Genomic DNA, 12,390 nt, shown 5'->3' on the forward strand with positions numbered 1-12,390 from the left:
GAAGACAACTGTAATGCCAGAAACCAGTCCTGGGAAGCTTGATTCCGGTCCAGGGAAGACATGGCTTGGTAATTCGGGCTGGACTGTTTCCATGAGGCACAGGGTCAGACTGATTTGCATATGGCCATGTCTGAGCTGGGGTGGCGGAGTGAGCTAAAGAACGGTGATGGATTAAACCCAGATCAGTTGGCTGGGGGTGAGTGTTTGTATTGTCAATGCTCCGTCCATCATCTCCTTTGGTTTTTCTTGGATCTAAGAGCAACCTGCAAGGAGCGCTGCCCCTGATGTGCGTGGGGTGGGACGGCCTGCAGTTGCTGCTCCTGTCTAGCAGAGGTAGAGGACTGGATTGTTCTTCTCTCTGTTTATTTTAAAAAGAGCATGCGGAGTGCTTTGGGTTGCTTCTCTCATCATTTTTAATGCCTAAAAGTGAAAGCGCTCCTTATGCAGACTTAGCACATGGGGAGCGCGTTATGCATTCTTCTGCTAGCGCATATGTGTACCTAATGGATCAGCACATGGCCTACTCCCTATTGAGATGTGTGGGCAAATGCTGTTTGGAGTTCAGGTCCAGATTGATTAGTGAGCATTAACCTCAGGACCAGACACCACGCCTAGATCAACAAGTGATTCCCACATCCTGAGAGAGGATCAACAATGACAAAGGGCATCCGGCACAGCACCATTGCACCCTCTGAGGCAAGATCAGGGTGGGCGTGTTTACCCTGTGGAGCAGAAGAAGGGCATGCCTGTAACTAGGACCCATGTCCCCCACCCTGGTGTGATGCAGTCAAGAGCTGACTGCCCCACTGCAGAGTTTCTAGGCAACCAAGGACACATCCTAGATCTCCGGAGGAGTCCCATGCCAAGACTGGACCTCACGTGTCATGCTCACACTGCTGTGCTCCCTTTCTGGTGCCTCAACCTCACTGCACCGGGCACATTCCTCCCTGAGGATGTGGGAAGCAGACAACGACCAGCCGTACTGTCACTTGAAGCCGGATTTCAGTTCTAGGCACCAGCCGTCGGGTGTGGTCCAAAAAGCAGGTACTATTGGGTCTGCGCTGCATTTGCTGATGACCCCAGCTACATGAGGAGCAAGTAGAGGCTCATTTCACAGCTGCACTACACAGACTTGGACAGCGACCATGAGTCCTTGACCCTGGGGACGAAGGATGGGGGTGGTCTTTCCGCACTTGCCCTTTACTTCATGTTCTCCCCTTTAGACTCTAGGAAGTGTCTGGTGTGAGCACCTATGTGTGGGGGACATGTTACCTTCAAGACCCTAGTCAAAGCACAAGACTGCTGTCCCCAGGGGTTATCTGCAACTTGTAGGGGATTTACCGTATGGGGAAGTCTTGATTGTAATTGGTAATTCATTTACAATGAAAGCTGGTAATGTATGTGTTATGCCTTATTAAGACCAAATAACAAGTATCATTTCCAGACGTATTTACATGTGAGGTAATAGAGTTTTCCTGGTGTTGTGATGACATGTGCAACTTATAAGTATTTACTTATTGCATTAACTGTTATGCTTATGTCAATCGCCTGGGGGAAAAGTGTTAAATGATTTTTGTGAAGTCATTACAATTGCCTTGTTGGCAAAGTGATTTATGTGATTGTGGTCTATGTGTTTTATATGTAATACAGGTGATATTTTTTATATAACCTTGCATGAAGACTCTTTTGTGGTGTGCCTAGTGTGTTTCTGGTGTGTTTCTTGCACAAACATTTTACATGTTGCCTCTTGGATAAACCTGACTGCTCTGCTAAGCCACCAGGGGGTGAGCAGGGGTTACCTCCTTTATCCTGACTAGAGTGGTGAGTTCTGCTGGCTTTGGTGTATACCCTTGCCAACCAGAAACCCAATTTCGAACAGACGCTGTTGCTGGAACAGGACTGGCACATTGCAATCAAACTAGCTCATCAACGCCACTATGTAGAGACAAGTGTGCAGCAATGGAGAATGACAGATAGAAATAGATGGAGTGTGTGCCAGCTAACAGAGGTGCAGTCAGGGAGAGATGCATATAGAGATAGATGTTGGAAAGTTGAGGGGTGGTAGAGGTTTCAGCAGATAGAAATATATGCAGAAAATGTTAGAGATGGAGACATAGGCAGGGAGAGCTACAAGCACTATGAAATAAAAAGACAAAGTGAAATTGGTAGATAAGAATGTATATAATGGTTTGATGAAAGGCAAACCACTGTAACAGTATTTGCATGTTGAATTGTTAGATCTGGGGGTCTCTAGTTGGCAATGGTATTCACCGTTGTCCAAATAGGGACCCTTACTTGTAAGTCAAGATAAGGAGATTACCCTCCTAAATAACCCCTGCTCACCCCCTTGGTAGCTTGGCACGAACAGACAGGCTTATCTCAGAGGAAGTGTGTTAGGCATTTGTGAATATACACAGTAATGCAGTGAAAACACTACAGATGGACACAGAACAGGTTTTATAAAAATAAGTATTCTTCTTTATATACTTAACACAAGACCGCAAACAACAAAAATCCACAATACTATATTTAAAGTAGACTTAAAGATAAGAAACGTTGCTTAATTCAAGTTTATGATAAATGCGACAAAGTTCTCAACAAAGTACCTGGATGTGTAACGCAAAATGAACAAAAGGCTTGCAAAAGGGGAGATGTGTTGGATCCGTGATCCAGGGTAAATGATGCGTCATGCCTCAATGCTTGCGCGGAGTAGGGGATGCGTCGTGATCCTTACCGGTGCGGGGTTGATGCGTAAATTCTCGGCTTGCGGTCCGGTTGCGCTGTGCAAGATGGCGCCTTGATGCAATGCGATGATCCTGGTGCGATACGAGAAGATGGCGCCCTTGAAACGATGATGCGATGGTGATGCGTAAACTCCCTGGCAGCCTTGCGACAACTCTGTACTTTGGAGCCGTGACAGGCCCTGCCACACGCTTCTCCAATGATGCGATGGTGACTTCTCTGTGATGCGACAGCAGGCAGCTTTGACGAAGACATGCTTGGAGGAAGATGCAGTGAAGGCACGATTCTCTGGCGATGCGACGATCTCGGCTGCGGCGGCGACACGCTTCCTCTTCGATGCATCGCGCTTCTAGCTCCCAGCGACACGCAAATGTCTGTAGATAGATTTCCCTGCAAGGAAATTCACAGGAGGGAGCTGGTAGTGAAGTATTTTGCCCCTGAGACTTCAGCAGGAGGCAAGCACAGTTCAAGCCCTTGGAGAATATTCTGTAGATGATGAAAGTCCTTAAAACGTTCCTCCTCCTTACCCTTGGCAATAAAGAAACCACTGCAGGCCAACCCAACAAACAGCACACTGGCAGAGGGGCACTCCAACTCCTGCAGCTTCCTTGGTTCTTCTCCTTGGCAAAAGGTTTTTTGTTCCAGAAGTGACTTAAAGTTTGTGGGACTGGGTCCCAATATTCATACCCCAAAATCCTTTGTTCTCTGAAGGCAGAGAGGCATCTGCCTAGTTCAAACCAGTTCCTGAGCACTTTGTTTACATGACCCCTTCCTTCCTTTCATAGTGCAGGGCAGAGACATCAGCCACCCCACAGGAGGTGGAGCCAGCACGGGGGAGAAAAGGCACAGCTCTGGAGCACTTTGCTCACAAGATTCCTCCTTTCCTTTCACAGTGCAGGGCAGAGACATCAGACACACCACAGGAGGTGGAGCCAGCATTGTAGAGGGAAGGTCCAGCCCTGTTCAGGTCCCAGGTGCAAATCCTCCATGCCATCTAGATGCAGATCTCTCTATTCACCATTGGGCTGCCCCAGCCTGTCTCCTGGAATCCCCCTGCCCTGTCAAGCTCTAGACAAGGAAAACACAACCTAGCAGAGGCAGGCCTGGACATTTAGGCAAGAAAATACCCACTTGCTAAAAGTGGTATTTTCAAACACAGAATGTTAAAACCAACTTTACTAAAATATGTATTTTATCATTCTGAGTTTAGGCACACTAAATGTTCCCTTAGTCAGTTAGGATTATAAGACTGTAATAATCGAACTGCCCATTCTGGCCTATGGAGAACAGGGAGACTTGCAATAGTGAACGCTGAAAATGGCTGAAATTCACTATTAAGACATGCTACACACACCAGGGCATGTCCTACCTTATACTTACAATGCATCCTGCCCTTGGGCCTCCATAGGGGTATCTGATATGAAGCAACGGGAAGGTTTAGGGACTGGAAGTGGGTGCACTTGCCAAATCGACATGGCAGTCACGGACTGCACACAGGCCTTGCAATGGCAGGCCTGAGACACACTTTACAAGCTGCTTTTTTGGGTGGCACAACCAGTGCTGCAAGCCCACCAGCAGCATTTGATTTACAAGCCCTGGGCACACATGGTAAACTGTACTAGGGTCTGACAAGTAAATAAAATAACCCAATCATGGAATTACTAATTAGTACATCAATTTAGCATAGGGAGCACTTACACTGTGGCACTGAATAGCAGTAGCACAGTGCCCAAAGCATATAGCCAGCAAAATATATCAAAACAGAGGAGATAATCAGTATAAATGAAAGGGAGACTCACGCTAATGATGCCAGGTCTAACACTAATGGAATATAAAATGTACAATATCTTGTTGAAAGAATCATTGACAAAATGCCAGTTTTGGGAGCAAATATAAGAAAGAGCAAACCTAGTCATAAAACCCACTGTATGTCAGGCTTTAATATTGTTGTGGAACCAGAATCATAATGTGGTACTAGCAGGCAAGATACACAACATTCAAGTATAGGGTGCAGTGTTTCATTGCCTATATGCAAGCACATCTAGTTTTAAAATCACAGGTCATAGGAATGCCTTTATGCAGTTCCTACAATTTCTACAGGACACTGATAGAAAAAAGATAAGCTATGACTAACATTAGCTGCTTGGCTGCCTAAAGTAAGTCACTGGTGAAATAAATCACAAAGAGTGAAACAATGAATCAATCACAGATTTATAATTCATAGCAAATCACACAGAGGATCTCAAGGCACTTGTGCCCCTAGTTTAATGGTGATCTATTTATTTGAACATCTAGGTCTTTAGTCCTTTCCTTATTGCTGGAACGATGGGGTTGTCCTGAGGTGCAGGGGAAGACCGTTCCAAGCTTTGACCTCCAGGTGTGAGATTGCATATCCTCTGCTGCATGCTGGGGGTGTCTGCGAGGAAGAGGGAGATAAAATGTAGGTGTCTGGTTGGCTGTTGGAAGGTTACGCATTCATTGATGTGAGCTGGTCCTTTGTTTTGCAGGGCATTGAATGTGTGTATCAACATCTTCACCTGGCATCTCTTCTGGAAAGGCAGCCAAAGTTGTTTCTTAAGGTGGGGTGTGATGTGGATTCATCTGGTGGGGGAAGTAGGGTCAAGGATGAGTCGGTAATCATTTCAGATGCTGTGTGGTGATTCCAATTTAAAGTGTGTTTCCTTAGTCCAGCCTGCTGTTGATGAGGGCTTGCGTGGCGGTCCTTCTGGTGTTAATTGTGGGTGACTTGAAGCTCTTCCTGTGCATGCGTAGGGTGTAGATGTAGGTGGATGAGACTGCATGTACCTGTTTTTTCATGGAAAGCTTGCTGTCTAGGATGAGACTAGGTCGCAGGCATGGTCTGTTGGGAGAGGTGATGGGCCGAGTTTATCAGGCCACCATGTGCCATTCCATTGAGAGGTGTTGTTTCTGAAGATGAGGACTTCTGTTTTGTCCATCTTGAGCTGGAGACAGTTGTCTGTGCGATCTGACGGTCTTGTCCCGGGGGACATGTACATGTTTGCAAGGGTGGGGCTGAAAAATGATCCTTGGAGAATGCTGCAGATAATTTTCTAGGGTTCCCAGCTGCATAGTGGGAGGATGATTTTCTGTATTCTTTAGTGAGATAAGTGGCGTTCGATTTTAGGGTGGATTTCCTGGATTTTGATTTGGTAGAGTCTGTTGATTAAGATGAGATGAAAGATGGTGTTAAAGTCGACTGATAGGTCCAGCAGGCTAAAGCTGCCATTCCCCATTGTCCAGGAGGGTTCTGATGTCATCAGTAGCTGTGATGAGTGCTGTCTGGGTACTGTTTTTGCTCAGAATCTGGTTAAGAGGGTTCCAGGAGGTTATTGTGCTCCGGGTTTTCGGTAAGTTGCTGGTTGACTGCCTTCTCAAGAACCTTCACTGAAAATTGGAGCAGAAGCAAGGAGACGGGCCGGTAGCTCTTCGGTTCTGCTGGGTCAGTGGATGGTTTCTTCGGGAGGGGCCTCACTTCAGCGTGTCCCAGTCATCAGCGAAGGAGGCCGAGGTGATAGAAGTGTTCAGGCATTCTTTTTTTTTCATAACCAATTTTATTATGAGTTCAAGCAAAGCTCAACACAGCCCTCCACAGTCAGGAGGAGACTGTCAAAGACAGATAAAAAGAGACATATCATTAGTACAGCATCGAACCCATTGTTATACAGTAAATGGCATCGAACTACCCCACCCACCCAACCCCAAAAACACCAACCAGCCCCGCCCACAGCTACCCACCCCTTATCCCACCCTAACCCAGTGCACGCGATCACAGTCCAGCAACTTGGGACAATCTACAAAGGTGGAGCCGGCCAGCGGCCTAGAGTGCGGGATCCACATTCAGCTGTAATGCATCATCAATGTCCACAGGGGGGTCAAGGAGCAGGCCCCGGTAATCCGCCCACCGTTTCCAGATTTTGTAATGTTTGCGGGGACATCCCCGGGCTTCAAAAACAGGCTGTTCTAGACCCATGAGGAAATCCAGTCCCGCCCTCCAAGCCCCGAGGGGGGGGGCGCGCTCGCTCTTCCAGGCCTGCGCCAGGTCTCTCTTCGCCACCACCAGCCCCAGCAACAGCAAATGGCGCTTGTAAATATTGCCTCCAACATTCTCTAGAACATGAAGAAGGCCCAGCCTGGGGGTACGGGGCAGGTCCCAACCCAACACCTCTGATAGGCAGTCCCACACCCCCGCCCAGAATCGAGTCAGTCTCTCACAGGACCATACTGTATGAAACAGGGTGCCCTCTTCAGAACCACACCTCAGACATTCGGGAGACGCGACAAGGCCTGCCCGCCATAGACGGTATCTAGTATAATACGCCCGGTGGAGGTATTTGAACTGGATGAAGCGAAGGCGGATGGCTATAGCAGCACCTCGGGGAGATTCCAAGGCCTCACGCCAGTCGTCATCATCCAGTGGACCTACATCAGCCTCCCAAGAGGCCCGCAGTGCTGCGAGTGAAGGGGAACAGTGAGTGACCAGAGAGCGATATATCTGCGAGACCTTCTTGTCACCCAGGTCTCCCATAAACAGTTTAGCTTCAATAGGACTAAAATCAGGGAGCTGTTCCAGGCCCACCAGACTTGGAGTAAGTGCGTGGCGGAATTGAAGGTAGCGGAAAAACTGGGTCCTGGGCATGCTAAATTCGGAGCTAAGCTCCCGAAAGGACTTCAGGGTAGTACCAGAGAGGACATGACCTAGGGACGAGATCCCAATCGCATCCCAGCCGTCAAATCCGGACAGAGACGCCAGCGCCGGTAACAGACCATTTCGCCACAACGGGGTTTCGGCTGTAAGCCGACCCCACCAGCCCACCCGATGCAAGGCCCGCCGCCAGACAGTGAAGACCACTTGGGTGACTTGCGGAAGCAGTCGCCTCCGCCTAGCCGAGTACAACAGGGTGTGAAGGGAGGTGCCACCCATCAGGGAATGCTCAAGGGCATAAGCCGGGTCACTACGGTTGCCATACCACCACTCGTTGAGCACAAGGAGATGGGAGGCCTGATAGTAAGATAAAATATCCGCGGCCGCCAAGCCGCCGCAGTAGGTAGAGAGGAAGCATGTGCGCAGCGCCACCCTGGCGGCACCGCCAGCCCACAGAAACCGGCCCAGCACAGAATCAACAGTACGGAACCACTGCGGGTCAACCTGGAAGGGATGATTCTGCAGTTGATATAGCAGACGGGGCAAAGCCACCATCTTGAAGATGGCCGACCGGCCGTAGATATTAAGTGGCATGCGCGACCATGTCTTGACGTCCAGTTGGACCCGATCCCATACAGGCAGAATGTTCCGGCCCCATGCCACTGCAGGCGAGGCAGAGAGGAAGACACCCAGGTACTTCACACCTTCATCTGCCATCTGAAGGGATGCAGCCCACGGGCAGTCCACTGCGGCACCCCCCAGCACCCACATGGTCGATTTGCGCGGGTTAAGGAAGAGCCCCGATGCCCGACCAAACTCCTGCATCAACTCCAGGACACGAGGACCCGTACGCTGCAGGTCGGTCATGAAAAATAGCACATCATCCGCATATAAGGCTATGCGGTCCGAGTGATCCGCACCCCAGACGAAGCCACGGTAGAGCTCATCGCGGCGCACCCTGGCGGCCAGCGGCTCCATGGCCAGTGCGAAAAGGTAAGGGGAGAGCGGACACCCCTGACGCGTGCCCCTGGACACCGGAAAACGAGCAGACGTCGTTCCCGAGATACGCACCGAGGCCGTGATCTCAGTGTAGAGCAGCCTGATATAGGAGAGGAACACCGGGCCGAGATTCAGCAGCGGCAACAGGCAAAAAGAAAGGTCCAGCTGACCGAATCGAAGGCACTATCAATATCAGCCAGCAGGAGCGCCGCCGGGTCCTCCGAAGACTCAATCGCTTGTATCGCGGCCTGCGCCCGTCGTATATTGTGTCTCGTTGCCCTGCGCGGCATAAAACCCGCCTGATCTGGGTGGACAAGGGCCGAAATGTGTGGGAGTAAACGGTTCGCCAGCGCCTTTGCCAGGAGCTTGGCCTCGAAGTTGATGAGGGATATGGGGCGATAAGAGTCATGGCAATCGGGGGGCCTACCTGGCTTCAAAAACACCACGATTTGGGCATGACGCCAGTCCGGTGGGAGGCGGCCACGCTCTCGTGCCTTTTCCAGGGCCCGCAAGTAGTGCGGCCCGAGCTGCAGATGGAACTTCTTATAAAATTCGCTGGGGAAACCGCTCGGCCCCGGCGCCTTGCCTACATTTAACTGACCCAGAGCATCACCCAGCTCCTCAGCCGACAGGGGAAGGTCCAGGGCCTCGCGTACCTCATCAGATACAGCAGATGGGGGAACCGAAGCAATATAATCTGCGATAATGGCAGGGGAGAGAGTCTCCCGAGAGGCATACTGGTGCCCATAATAGTGCGCAAAACTCGTTGCAAGAGTCGCCGGATCTGTGATTGCCACTCCTGCACCATCAACAAGGCCCGGCAGCGTAAGAGGCTGTAGGTTCTGTTGGCACAGCCTATGGAGCATGGTGCAAGACTTGTCACCCCACTGGTAGACCCGACTACGGGTGGCTAGCCACGCCTGTCGAGCCTCATCCAACAGGACCGAGGAATAAGACTGTTGCACCTGCAGGAGTAGCCGCAGTGCCACATCATCGGGTGCCTCGCCGTGCCGAGCCTCGAGCTCCTCCACCCGCTCTGCGGCCGCAGCAATGCCTCCCAGTCGAGTCCGGCGAGCAGCTGCACACCAAGCAATATCTATGCCCCGCAGGGTGGGTTTCATAGCCTCCCAAACTGTCACCGCATCCATCCCTTCGGTAAGGTTGTCCTGCCAATAATGGGCGATTGCGCTACGCAAATGTTGGGAATAATCAGGGCGCTGCAGATGCCACGCGGACATTCGCCATCGGAAGGGGGAGCGTGCTTTGCACAAGTCAATTTGTACCGCCACTGGGGAATGATCAGAGAGCCCGCGGGGCCGAATCGCTGCCCCCTTCACTCTGTCAAGGAAAGCCCTCGGGACAAACACACAGTCCAAACGCGAAAGGGAGCCATGGACAGCCGAGACAAAGGTGTACTCTCGCCGTCCCGCATGCAAATGCCTCCACACATCCACCCAGCCCAGACCATCAACCATAGCCCCCAACCGTGTAGGGGAGGATACAAGTGCCACTCCTGGCCTCCTCTGCCGGTCCAAAGCCACATCCATCACATCGTTCCAGTCTCCGCCAATCACAGCCATGGAGCGGGGGAGCTCGGTCCATACAGCAAACAAACGTTCAGCTAAGGCCCACTGCAAGGGGGGGGGGGCATACACACAGCCAAATACAACCGGCTCCACCCCGACCTTCCCCTGTACAAAGACAAAACGGCCCTGGGGGTCAAGCCACTGACGCTCATGTACATACGCCAGCCGTCTATGAATAAGAATGGCTACACCTCTGGAGCCCCTGGTAAATCCGGCATGGAACACTTGATGGAAGCCAAAGCGCTGCAAGCTCAGGGCTTTCGTACCTAGCATGTGCGTTTCTTGAAGAAGGAGCACATCTGCCAAGTCCCTCTTAGCCCATCGAAGCACCGCTCCCCGTTTAATCTTGTCCAATAATCCCCGTACATTCCAGCTAAGGACACGCATGGAAGCGCCATTGGGCGCCAAGTGAGGAACATCAACCATGATCACAATGCTCCCAGCCCCACACTCCCCGACCCCCGGCCCACGTCCCAGACCCCACAGTTGCAAAATACACAGAGACCACGTGCACCCCCAGAACCAGAACCCCAGACCCCACAAATCCCGAAGCCCCAAACCCTACTACCCCTCCGACCCCGACCCAACCCACAAGCAACCAAACACCCAGGTTCCCCCCACCCCCACCCCCATACTTCAAGGAACAATGAAGTACCTGTCGCGGTATACTGTACATCAGGCCCAAAACACTGCACCCAAAGCCAGCCATACCAATGGATCCCAACTAGTCCCCCCTTTAACTAATCAGACACACCCAGAACCACCACCCAGTCCCAACAGGAGGAGGCAGCCCAAAGTACGTGCCCTGAACCCCAACAAACACACATTAGAGTCATAAGCATAGCACCACCAGAAGGTTACAGCCCATGAAGGCCCCGGCATTCGCCAAGAAGAAAGCAATACTGCACCAGCCAATGTATGTCCCATCGACCACAGCTCAGCCTCCGCCAGGGATAGTCACATATAGAAGGCAACCAGCAGACAGTCCCCAAGACGGGCGATCAGGAGCCTCCATCAGATTGATCCGCATCAGGCTGTGTGTCCCCCAAGAGGGGGTCCCGGGACAGGGACCTCCGCCGGGAGCGGGACTTGCGATGACGTTTTCCTTTGCCAGACGGGTTGCTCCTGTCCTGAGACGAGCCACGCGATGATCCAGAGTGCAGCCCCGGTTGGACGTGAGGTCGGATCCTGACTGTTTCATCGGTCCAGTTGAAGACGGCCTCCGGCGTATCAAAGAAGATGGTCTTGGAGTTGAAGATCACCCGAAGGCGGGCCGGGTAGAGCAGCGAGTATTGAATTTTCAGGCCACGCAGCTTGGCCTTGGCAGCCAGGAAGGAGTGCCGCTGTTGGTGGACCAGTTTGGTATAGTCCGGGAAGATCATTATTTTATGATTGTCATATAGCAGGGTGTCCTTCATCCGCGCTTCCCGGAGGATGACGTCCCTGTCGTGGAAGTTGAGGAGCCTGGCGATGATCGGGCGAGGCCGCTCCCCGACTGGCGGCTTCTGTGTCAGGGCGCGGTGGGCACGCTCCACTATGAAGCATCGCGACAGGGAGTCCGGAGGTAGCCAGCTCTCCAGCCACCGGGACAGAAAGGCGTCCATAGGCCCATTCTCGCAGTCCTCCGGAAAGCCAACGAAGCGCAGGTTGTTTCGCCTCGCCCGCCCCTCGGCATCCTCCACACGAGTCGCCAGGCCCCGTTGGATCTGTTCCATGTCGGCAATCTTCTTCTGCAGGGCACCAACATCACCCTCCACTGCCGTGACCCTGGTCTCAGTTTCAGTAATGCGGGCGACTGCATTGCGAAGATCTTGACGCAGCAGCATCACATCGGCCCCCACCGCGTCGATTTTCGCATCCAGCATGTCGCGGGACTGTGTAATGGCCGCCATCAACGCCGCGTTGTCCGGTCCAGCAGGGTGACTCCCACTAGCCGCCCCGGCTCCCCCACCATGGCCGGTGAACTTGTCAATGGGTCCTGTCTTAGTGGCGGCCGAGCCCCTCGTCATGGCGGCCGTGAGCAGTGACACGCACCTGTATCAGGGCCGCTTCTCGCAATAGTCCACCAGCTAGGCCCCGGCCGAGGCGTCTCGAACACACCAGGCCGCCCGAGAGTCCCTCACCACTGGCCCACAGATCGGGTTGCACCCCAGGCAATGCTGCCCCGCCAAGGTGTAGGAAATTGTCTTCGCGCCAACCGGTACTCCTGGCACGGCGCAGATATGGGCCACCCCAGTGCGAACCACCAGTTCTCCAGCCACCGCCCCAGGTACTACAGGAGCAGGATAGGGCAATGGATCCGGGCCGGTGACTCCGGGTGGGGACCACCAAACCAGAGGTCCCGGCTGCACCAAGGCCCGGCAGGCCGCAGAGCTTCCGACACCCCCTCCTGTCGCAGCG

This window comes from Lissotriton vulgaris, chromosome 4_1 (assembly GCF_964263255.1).
Source record: "Lissotriton vulgaris chromosome 4_1, aLisVul1.2, whole genome shotgun sequence".
In the NCBI taxonomy this organism is placed as follows: Eukaryota; Metazoa; Chordata; class Amphibia; order Caudata; family Salamandridae; genus Lissotriton; species Lissotriton vulgaris.